The sequence below is a fragment of the Brassica napus genome, chromosome C6, assembly GCF_020379485.1.
Source record: "Brassica napus cultivar Da-Ae chromosome C6, Da-Ae, whole genome shotgun sequence".
NCBI lineage: Eukaryota > Viridiplantae > Streptophyta > Magnoliopsida > Brassicales > Brassicaceae > Brassica > Brassica napus.
Window position 1 is genome coordinate 37,231,332 of NC_063449.1, and position 10,582 is coordinate 37,241,913.

The following is a 10,582-nucleotide window of genomic DNA, read 5'->3' on the forward strand; positions in this document are numbered from 1 at the left end:
TCAAGTTTTGAGCATGTGGATTATAGAGTGACAAGATTGTTCTTGGCTGCTCTTGAAGTTATCAGGAGAGGACATTGGAACTTTTACAGGTAAAACTTATCTTTTTAGGTATTAGATTCAGGATATATATGTATACTTATGCTTGTAAAACAAAACCATTGTGCAGATTGAAGAATGCGCATCTAAATAATGCAGGCAAGTTTCGAGCTGTAAAGACAGTAGTACCACTTCCTTTCAGAGAAGTTGGTGAAGAAGACTGATCTAATCGAATCAATAACCATTAATTACTATTAGCTTTGTCGGAGATTTCGAAAGAACAAGACAAGAAAGAGGAAGGATGTTCTTTCTCGATCAACCATATATCATTGTTATTATTCTTGCAAACGAAGATATTTATGATGCAAGAAAAAAGAAAAGCGAATTCTATAAATAAATATATTAACGCCCAAAGACTTGAAGAGTAGTTTTGCACATTTATGCAAGGGAACTTTTTAAACTTCTAAAATCCAAAGCAAGAAAATTTAAAGAAAAACTTCAATCTATTTTATTAAGAACATAAAAAGAAAAACAGTGGATTTTATTAAGTAGAAAATTAAAGTTTTCAGTTGAATCTGGCAAAATCTGCTGCCCTAAAGAGGCGAGTGACTCTCCACTTTCTTCACGTCATCAACCTTCTTCTGGGCATCATCCTTCGACATCCAAGAAGATACAGAAAACTGGGAACAAACCTTGTCCATGGTCGAAGGAGGTATAGAAAACTGGGAGCGAACCTTGTTCATGGTGTTTTTGAAACAAGTCTTGTGTTCATCCATTGGGGTATTGACGAATGCACTGAAACGATCCTTGAAGTTAGCAAGGAAAGTGGTATTATCATCATTCACATGCTTTTTGCAAGATGTTGTCGGAACAGCAGTTGTTGTCTGGCTCTGGGTATTCATCTCTTCTTGTTCCCAAAAAGAAAAAAAATCTGGTAAATATGTATAATCCAAATGAGTTCTTTACTTAAAAAAAAATACAAAGCCTAAAGAACAAAGACCTAAACTTTCTGGTAAACCCTAAAATCTCTTAATAATTGGCTACGAAAATTCAAAATCTCTTCTTCGTCTCTTGATCACAAGTCATATGTAACTGATAAACGTAAATTTTTAATGAAGAGAATCGAAACTAAAAATTTACCTTTAATCTTTGTTTCTCTTTGGCTTCTACTACTTCTTTCTTATTTTCCTTCCTCTGCAAGCTGAGACTCAGCGCCTATATATATACATGTCTGTTTAAGTGCAGAACACGCAAAAGAAACAACGATAAGTTAAAATATAATTAATTTTAGTTAAATAAACATAATACTCTGTTTTCCTTTTTTGTATTTTTTAAAAAAAATCTTGTTTTTTTTTACTTGGTCAGGAAGTATTCAAAAAGTTAAATATTGTAAAAACTTAATTCTAAGAATATGTAAAGCTCCTGAAAGGCGGCGTCTTGGAATGATGATTACACACTAAGTTTTTTGCCTCATCTTTTTTTTTTTTGGCCAGAGATTGCGAAAAGGCAAAAGACATATAATTTTCTTACCTCGATTCAAAGTCATCAATATAGCCTCGATCCCCATCAGTCTTCTTACCATGATCTTTTCTTGGGGATGTCAGCAAACTCCATTTCCCGAGCTAGTGGAGGTGTAGTCGGAGATGCTGGAGGCGGAGTAGCTGAAACAGGGTGAACAAGGCTGGTTGGAGGTTGCCGGTGAAGCAGCAGGTCCTTGTGCATTGAAGAAAAGAGACCAAATGATTGAAGGTGAGGCCATTGTGTTGAGAGGGAAACTGCAAGAAACACAATTTGTGGAAGTAGTATGCGTATAATAAGCTTTTAGTGGTATCGAGATTTCTTGAAGTTATGATTGGAAAAAAGTTTGGTGCAACGATAGGTTAGGTGGTTTTAAGTCTTTATCAGAATGCTACGTTGCTTCTAACTATGTAGCAATAGCTACAATTATCAGGCCATTATTACGCACTAAACAAATAAAAATTCAGCATTCTTAACAGGGACCTAAACACTGGTAACTAGTCTAGATCACTGTCAAGAAATGCATAACATGTACCATTTTAATAAATGTTTTATGTTAAAAACTGTGCATAATGTTATAGATCAATGGCATTACAATGAACCAACTTCAAAGGTTTAACAAATGACAGTGAATATACAATTTTGAACAGATCAGATCAGATCAGATTCCAAAACTTGTTCCGTGGAAAAACTACTGCATTGTCTGTGCACATTATGGATCCAGAACTCCACGCTGCACTCTCACATTCTGATCCATTTCCTTCGCTTTGGGAATGACGGAAGCCATTGTTGCGACCTCTCTGAATTATATACTTGCGTACAGAGGATTTGCAGAAGACGATGACAACAAGTCAACAATAGCGCGAGTCACCGGAAAAGTGTTGTAGCATATTCTCGTATCTCACCTACCACTTGATCACAGCTATGCGGGCTTCATTAAGTTTTGTCGTCTAAGGGTTACAAAATACTGAAAACAAATTGGACAGCGATGAAACTACTCCATTGTCTATCATTATAAATTGCTTTCCTAGCTAATAAATCATCACAATTGTTGCTTGATCGGTTTTAGTAACTAAAGGTTATCGAGGCAAACTTATGTATTAGAGTTTGAGGTAATGTTATAGTCTTGGATTGTCGATATTGTCATTGTTGAGGTAGTAGTTGATGTTGGCATTCTCACTCAAAAAGTAACATTCTTATATCCCATGGACCAGCACCCTTTCATTGACCATATGAGCGTAGTTAGCTCAGCTTATTTATGCTCTATCATAGAATTTCTCCATTCCACACTCCTAAAATGTACCAGTACCATATCTTACTAGTTACTATCTATCCCATACCTTGAAACTGCATTACCTAAATACTAAGAAGCATCGTAATTATACTTGACCATTACTCTTAAACCTCAATCAACCTTTTAAATACAAAAATAAACTTGCCGATCAATAATTATATAAGCTTAATATAGGGGTTTTAAAACCTAATATATGGTATTTATATTTTTTTTTTTAACTATTAGACTCTTACCACTTTTTGGTATTTTGTCTATAAAATGTTTTCAATATATATGGTATATCAAAACTTTTCCATATATAATAACCTACCACCTATAAACTTGGTTCATGAATGACTTGTTTGTAACTTGTAAGATATAGATACAAAATGTACTAGTTTAGTTGTGTACTAAATGTAAGTGTTTAGTTAAAATAGACCAATATTACCAAATATATGTTAGGTGTTAGGTTTGTATGGTCAAAGTTTGATGAACAAGTGTTGATAGACCACATTCCAAAATTACCTAATCCCAGTGGCGGAGCCAGACTAATTATTTGACGGGGGCACATAATTAATAATAAAATAAAATTAATATAATTATAAATAAGAAATTGAGAAATTTCTTATGATAGACCTAAAAATGTTTTTGGCACAAATATAGCTATTAAAGATCAAAATGACCAAAATATTTTATTAAGTGGTATGTTTTTGGGTTTATGGTTTAGAATTTAGGGTTTAGGGTTTATGATTTAGGTTTAGGGTTTATGATTTAGGTTTAGGGTTTAGAGTTAAGGGGTGGGGTTTTGGAGGTATGATTTAAAATTTTAAAAACTAAAAAAATATTAAAATTTTTAAAATAAAAAAATCTATTTTGGTCATTTTATTTTTTGAGGTCTATTTTTGTGACACAAAACTTAAAAATGTCTATTTGAGAGAATTGCCCATAGAAATTTTCTAATAAATATTGTTAACTGTTAATAACAAAAGATAAGCAACTATAAACTATTAAAACAACAATAACACTAATTTTATTCAACTCATAATAAATTTATATTATTATTTTTACAAATGTTATAAATTACACATTAATTTTAAAATATATAGAAAATGGTCTTCAAATTATATATATATATATAACAATATGTTAGTGTCATACATAACTTTTTGGTCATCATATCATTAAAACTAAATTTTAAGTTGTTAAATTAAAAATATATTATTAATTATTAATTAGTATGAATACAATTGTGAATGTTTACTGTTAAAACAAGGAAATATGCTTCAAAATTATGAAAAGGCAAATAAAGAAAAGAACTATGAAAAAGAAAATAAAGAAAAGGCATTGCTAACAAAGAAAAAAAAGAATAATATTACAATAAAACAAAAAAGTAGGAAAATGCTACAATAATAACGAAAGAAAAATACAGCACAGCGTAAACGTGTGAAACAACCCATTAATTATAATGCAAAAAGGAAATGAAGGACACAGAGTGGGAGCTTCGAACTCGAGACATGCTGGAGTTGACAAGGGGAATCTTTACCGACAGCTCTACCGAAATTAACAGTTTTCATATATAACTAAGTAGCACTTAATAAGTAGTAGGGGGCACGTGCCCCCGTACCTTACACTGTAGATCCGTCCCTGCCTAATCCTATAGGAAATTTAGAAAGTAACACTTTGTCATAAATATCTTTTTAAGGCGTGACGCTAGGGAGAGGGATTGAAATGTGATGTCAAATGAAGGTGCAGGGTGCCTAACCATTGGCTTATGAGCTTCTTGGCACAGGAGAATATATCAAACACCATAAAATTCTTCATACATAAAATATTCAAAAATATCCAATCATTGGTACATGAAATATCTCGTATCATTACAGCCGTTTTTTATTGATCCAATCCAATAGCTGCTATGTTGTCATGTATACGTACTATGACTAAAATAATGTCTGTTAATTTCATAAAGGCGTGATGATAATATTACGGTGATGTGGGTGATGGTTTTGTTATGTGACTTATTAGAGGTAGATGCTAGGGACCGGTGGGAGTTGTAAGTAGATTGCCATGTGGTGGACACTAGCCAGTTGGGCTTCTCTGTTTACCTTCCCGTTTGTATGCTCTTTATTTCTCGTCTATTTCTGAGGCAGTTAGATTTGGCCAAGGTATTTGATTATATGTTAATAGTTTTGGATTTATTCAAAATAATTAAAACGTATATAAATATAGATAAAACCAAAAAAATGCTTTTAGCTTGAAAAAAAATATGGAACAAGAAAGAGCGCAATTTCCCAAGAAAATAAGACATGACTAAAGATATGTGATTGTGTGAAAAGGGAGATGAAAAACAAAAGAGCAAATGTGATGTGCTAACAAAAATGGTACCCAGTATTCGAATGTGATGTGCAGAAATATCATTTGGAAATGTCTGAAGACTCCGATACTGATGATATTCCATACATACGAAGACAAGTTTCCACAGTTCCACTAAATTGTGAATGGTAAAACAAGATGAGTTATTCTTGGGTTCACCCATAGGGTGAACTTCTAGGTTCACTAGCCAATAGGATTTCATTATTTCAAATTCGATATTTTTTAAAAAAAGAAACAAAATATTATCAAGTTATATTATGTTTTTAAAATAAAAAAAATGAAAAAAAAATAGCAGCTACAGAAAAAAAGAATTAAAAAAATCTTTTTAACGTCGTCAGCAAAACACTAAACCCTAAATCCTAATCCCTAAACCCTAAATCCTAAACCCTAAACCCTAAATCCTTGGGTAAACCCTAAATCCTTGGGTAAACTCTAAACCCTTGGGTAAATCTTAAACTCTAAATAAAAACACTAAACCCTAAAACTCTAAACTCTAAATCCTAAACCCTAAACCCTTGAGTGTTTTAGTGTTTATTGATTTTGATTTAGAGTTTAAGATTTATCATAAAGTTTAAGATTTATCCTAGAGTTTAGGGTTTACCCAAGGGTTTAGGGTTTAGGATTTAGGGTTTAGGGATTAGGATTTAGGGTTTAATGTTTTGCTGATGACGTTAAATTTTTTTTTTTTTATAATTACTACTATTTTTTATTTATTTCTTTTGACCTTTTAATTTTAAAAAGATAATATAATTTGAAAATATTTTGTTTCCTTTTTTAAAAGATATCGAATATGAAATAACACAATTCTATTGGTTGGTGAACCCAAGAATAAGTCAAACAAGATTTGATAATCTATACTATTAAAAGAGAAACATTCTGAAAAAATCTAGTTATAAAAGATTGTTGGATCCTTTCATTTACAATTAATTACTCTAATTATACACAATTTATAACTCTAACAACCCTTTTATCTTTTTGTGTTACCATGAAAAATTAATAAAATCCCCTAATATCGTGGAATCACGATCATTTGTTGTACGTGGATATTAAAGTTACTTGGATCACAATCATATTTAAGCTAAAGTAATATTCCATATTCCATACATCAACTAATAATATCATTGAACATATTGTACCATGAAATCTTACATTATATAGTTTCAAATATTTCCAAAATCAAATTTAATAAAAGCACTTTCACAAATCATATGTTAAAACAAAATTGTATATATATATATAACGTTAACTTAATTTTTATAAAAAGCATTATACTTAAAACAATTATTAAGAAAATTTTAAAACTATTAAAAACCCTACAAATATGTTCTATTGAATTAGTCAAACAATTTACCAAGTAAATCTTAAGCCATATCAATTTAACAAACGTAACTCTTATAAAATACACACAAAATATAATGAGATAATAGGTTTAAGTATCTAGGTCGGTTCTTTTCTATCTGGGTTTTTTGGGTTCTAAACATTTGGACTCAAATAGATATTTGAAATTTTTTCATGTCATGATCAGTTTGGAATCATAATTCAAATACAAATTAAATACATGTTATATTTGGGTACATAGCAAGTCTAGGTCGGTTCAGATATTTAAGGTCTGAAAATGATTAGAAGTACCTGAAAACCTACAAAATGATCTAAAACTTGAAAAATATTAGAAAACCTAACAAATACTCAAAATATATTAAAATACCCGAAAAATATCTAAAATACTTCCCGAGATATAATCCGTGAAACTGAAAATACCCAAACTTTTATCTGAATATCCAAAATATATTTTTTTAAAATTTGGAATTTTACCTGAAACCTGAAAGTATAACTGAAATTTCAAACCCAAAACAAAAAAAATATCTATAATACCAAAAACATATCTGAAATACTCAAATATACCTAATGTACTCAAAATATTTAACGTACTTTGGATGTCCGACCGAGTCTTGGGTAGGATTCATACTAAACTAAGATATGTTGATCCAAAAATATACCCAATATATACATTTTCCCGGACTCCGATCCGATCAGTTTTTTTTTATTCGAGTAAATGCCTAGGCTTAAGAGAGAGAGAATTATATAAAAATGTATATACAAAATCTCAAAAAAACTTATTCATAAGTCATATATATAATTTTAAACAGGTTCTTTTCTCGATATAATACGATTTTGTAACACAGTAATGTACAACAATTCCAAAATACTAATCATATCAAACTTTGTCTATAATTCAAAATCTGCGCTTTCGAATCGCGGATCAAAATCTAGTTAAGAGATTAGAAAAGCAGCACAATCATTAATCTTACGAAATTCATTAACAGCCATAGATTCATTATGTAGTTATGGGTAGCAAGTTCTCATTTGCAAATAAGACGTTAGTATTCAGACGTTAGTATTCATATTATGTATATGATATTTGTACTTATGTAGCATAATAGAATATAGTACTTATTGTTTTGTGTTATTATTTATAATTATGCATATTTTTGAAGAAATTTTCTAAATTAAAAAGAAAGAAAAGAAAATGTCAAGTACAGGGAGATCAAAAACTTATTTTATCAAAAGACTGGTCAACATGTTAACCATTTTCTCAAATCACAATTTTAGGGGAATAATTGTCTCAATTAACTGAAGATTCCGTAAACCGTATGGATTTCATCGTCAATATCTTTAACTTAAAGTCATGAACTTCTTTAGAGGAAAAGTCTCATAAATATCAATCACAACTTTAGAGTTATGGCTACCAACTTTATTTAATCATTCAAGCACCACATGATCGAAATATATATGAACCAACGTCGAGTTGGCCCTGGTAAACTGATTGCAGTTATAGTTTAAATATTCCAAAAAAGATCCTAATTCAGTATTAATAAATCACAAATAAATAAACAAACAAACAAACGTGAAACTCTTTTAACTTTTCAAGAGTGAATGATGAATATGTAACCAACAAGATCATAGGTTTCTTCTGTCCCAAGAAACATGTTCTTTATTTTCAACAGAAAACTGAAAAGCATTTCAGCTCCACATCGAGTACATTAGGGTTTATGTTGAGTCGAATTTGGTTGCCTTATAATCAGGTCCAACCCTGAGAAGAAGCTACAGAAACATGGGTTTCCAGCCTTAAAATATACATAATTATTTCAGCTTTCTTTTCCAAAAGTTACTTTACTTTAAGTGGCGTAAGTTGTTTGATAATAAAAAAACACTGTGGTGACTTTTTTTCAGCCCATAACTTTAAAAAAATACCTAAATATTTGTAAAATATATACTTTACATAATAAAATATACAAATAACCAAACACATTAGATTACTAATTTTTGACAAATTAAAAAAATTAAACTAAAAGTAAAGGTATTTGAATTATGTTTCAATTGGTTATTTTCCGCATATATATATATATATATATATAATTGGTATAATAAATAATTTTAGCGTAACTATTTGATTTATATTTTATGATATTTAAAATAAAATATTTTTTGAAAAAATTGAATGGCATTTCTTTCTTAAAATTAATAATTAAGACTGCATTTCAAATTGAAAGTCGCTCTGTGTTTCGTCATTGTTTAGTTTATCATCTCATAAAAATAATCACAGCTACGTGTGAAGAAAAATAAACAAATAATAAATAATGGAATCTTAAATTATGGTCTTATTGTTAGTATCTTTCAAATGAAAAAAAAAGTTGTGGACTTTAGCTTTATGTCGGCTTCTACCATCATCGTGGCAAGCTCTCGTCATATACGTCAACATCAATTATTTTTGTTTTCACGTCAACGTCAATTCATGTATAAATAAATCGGTATCATGCATTATATGTTTATATATTTTATACGTATGAATTTTTAGAAGCTTCTCTTTTACTGTCTTCAACACCAGATACCTACCGACGAGGCGACAATCACTGAAGATATAAGCCGACTAGTATAATTAACCATTACTATATTCAAATGTTGGGGAAAGTTTGTAGCTTGCTAGTTTGATGAATCGTTTTGATCATTTTTGGGGGTTGTGTACTTATGTGTATCCTTATAGTGTACTTCACTTGTTTAAAATATCTATGTATTCTTCAGTGTATGTTTCCTTAACAAAAATATGCTAGCTTTGAAAATAGTTGAATTGATATGAAAATAACGGGAAAGTCTAAATCTTTATTAGACAATAAGGAACTCTTTATATAGAGAATTACATAAGTATGAAACTCTAATACAACATGGATTAGGAAATACAAAGATATAAGAATATGGGCCTTCGAATATGGGCTTCCATCAGACCTTAGTTTATAACACTCCCCCTTGGAAGACCATCTCTGAAGTGGTTTGTAATACGATTTGGATGTTGCCTCATTAAAACTTTATCAGAAAAACCCAATGGGATAAAACCATGGTGAAATAAAAAGAGTACAACACGTATTACTCCCCCTGTTGAGTACATCTTTGTATGTCAGTAACGCCTTAGTAATTAGATTCACCAAATCCTCGCTTGAGTGAACTTGGACGGACAAACAACCTGTATCACCAAAATAATTTACCCTTCTTCGGGTACGTTAGTATCAAATGGACCCAAGTCTTTAGTTACTTGTAGGTAACAGAATATGTATAATCCCGTTCTAGTGCCTTTGGGTCGATCATGAGCTATATCTAGTTAATAGATTACGGTAAATTATTTATCTAGCCTTGTATGGCTCGCCAAATCCGTCAAAACTTTATGGCACTTAGACATGACATTTCGGGACCAAAGATCTCCTCATTTTCTTCATTAGGGCCGAAATTATCTTTTCTAAACTAAGGAACATTATAATTATGGGACTTGTCAATTCGTAAGCTTAGTCCATATCAAACTTCTTGAGCACGTTATCTATGTATGTCATTTGATGCATAAGGATTTTCTTTTCAAGGTGCTCAATGTATAATCCAATATATAATCTTGTTTTCCCAAAACCTTTCATGTTGAATTCGAATTCTTTCTTGATGTGTTCTATCTTTGGGAAATTTCTCCAGAGGTTCCTATGATATTCAAGTCGTTTACATAAAGATATTCAATATTGTTCTCGAGAACTTGATGTGTTCTGTAGTTCAATACCCTCTGGAACTTTCACATAAATTTCGTTATTCAGTGGACCGTATAGATATGTATTTTATTTGCCAGACTTATAAGGAATCAGAATATCGTTGCATCCACCACATAGGAGTATGTCTCCTTTATAATTGATTTCAGGTCTTTGTGAGAACCTTATGCAATTTCGCCATTCTTATTATGTTTTCTCACCAAATACTTACTTATGTCCAACTGGTTTGACTACATCTCTTCTCTTAAGAGATTTCATATACCACGCCTTATAGCATTATCAATTTGCTTAATCAATTTCTCTGAGTAAT

At 30.8% G+C, this 10,582-nt stretch overlaps 1 long non-coding RNA gene across 1 annotated transcript; it reads right to left on the bottom strand.

The window, feature by feature from the left end:
• Positions 1 to 409: 409 nt before the first annotated feature.
• LOC111206789 lies at positions 410 to 4,717 on the bottom strand. The gene is made up of 3 exons (XR_002659062.2): positions 1,567 to 4,717; positions 1,177 to 1,267; positions 410 to 967 (listed from the first exon to the last, which is right to left on the bottom strand). It is a non-coding gene; the product is annotated as an uncharacterized LOC111206789 (long non-coding RNA).
• Between the last annotated feature and the right edge of the window lie 5,865 nt (positions 4,718 to 10,582).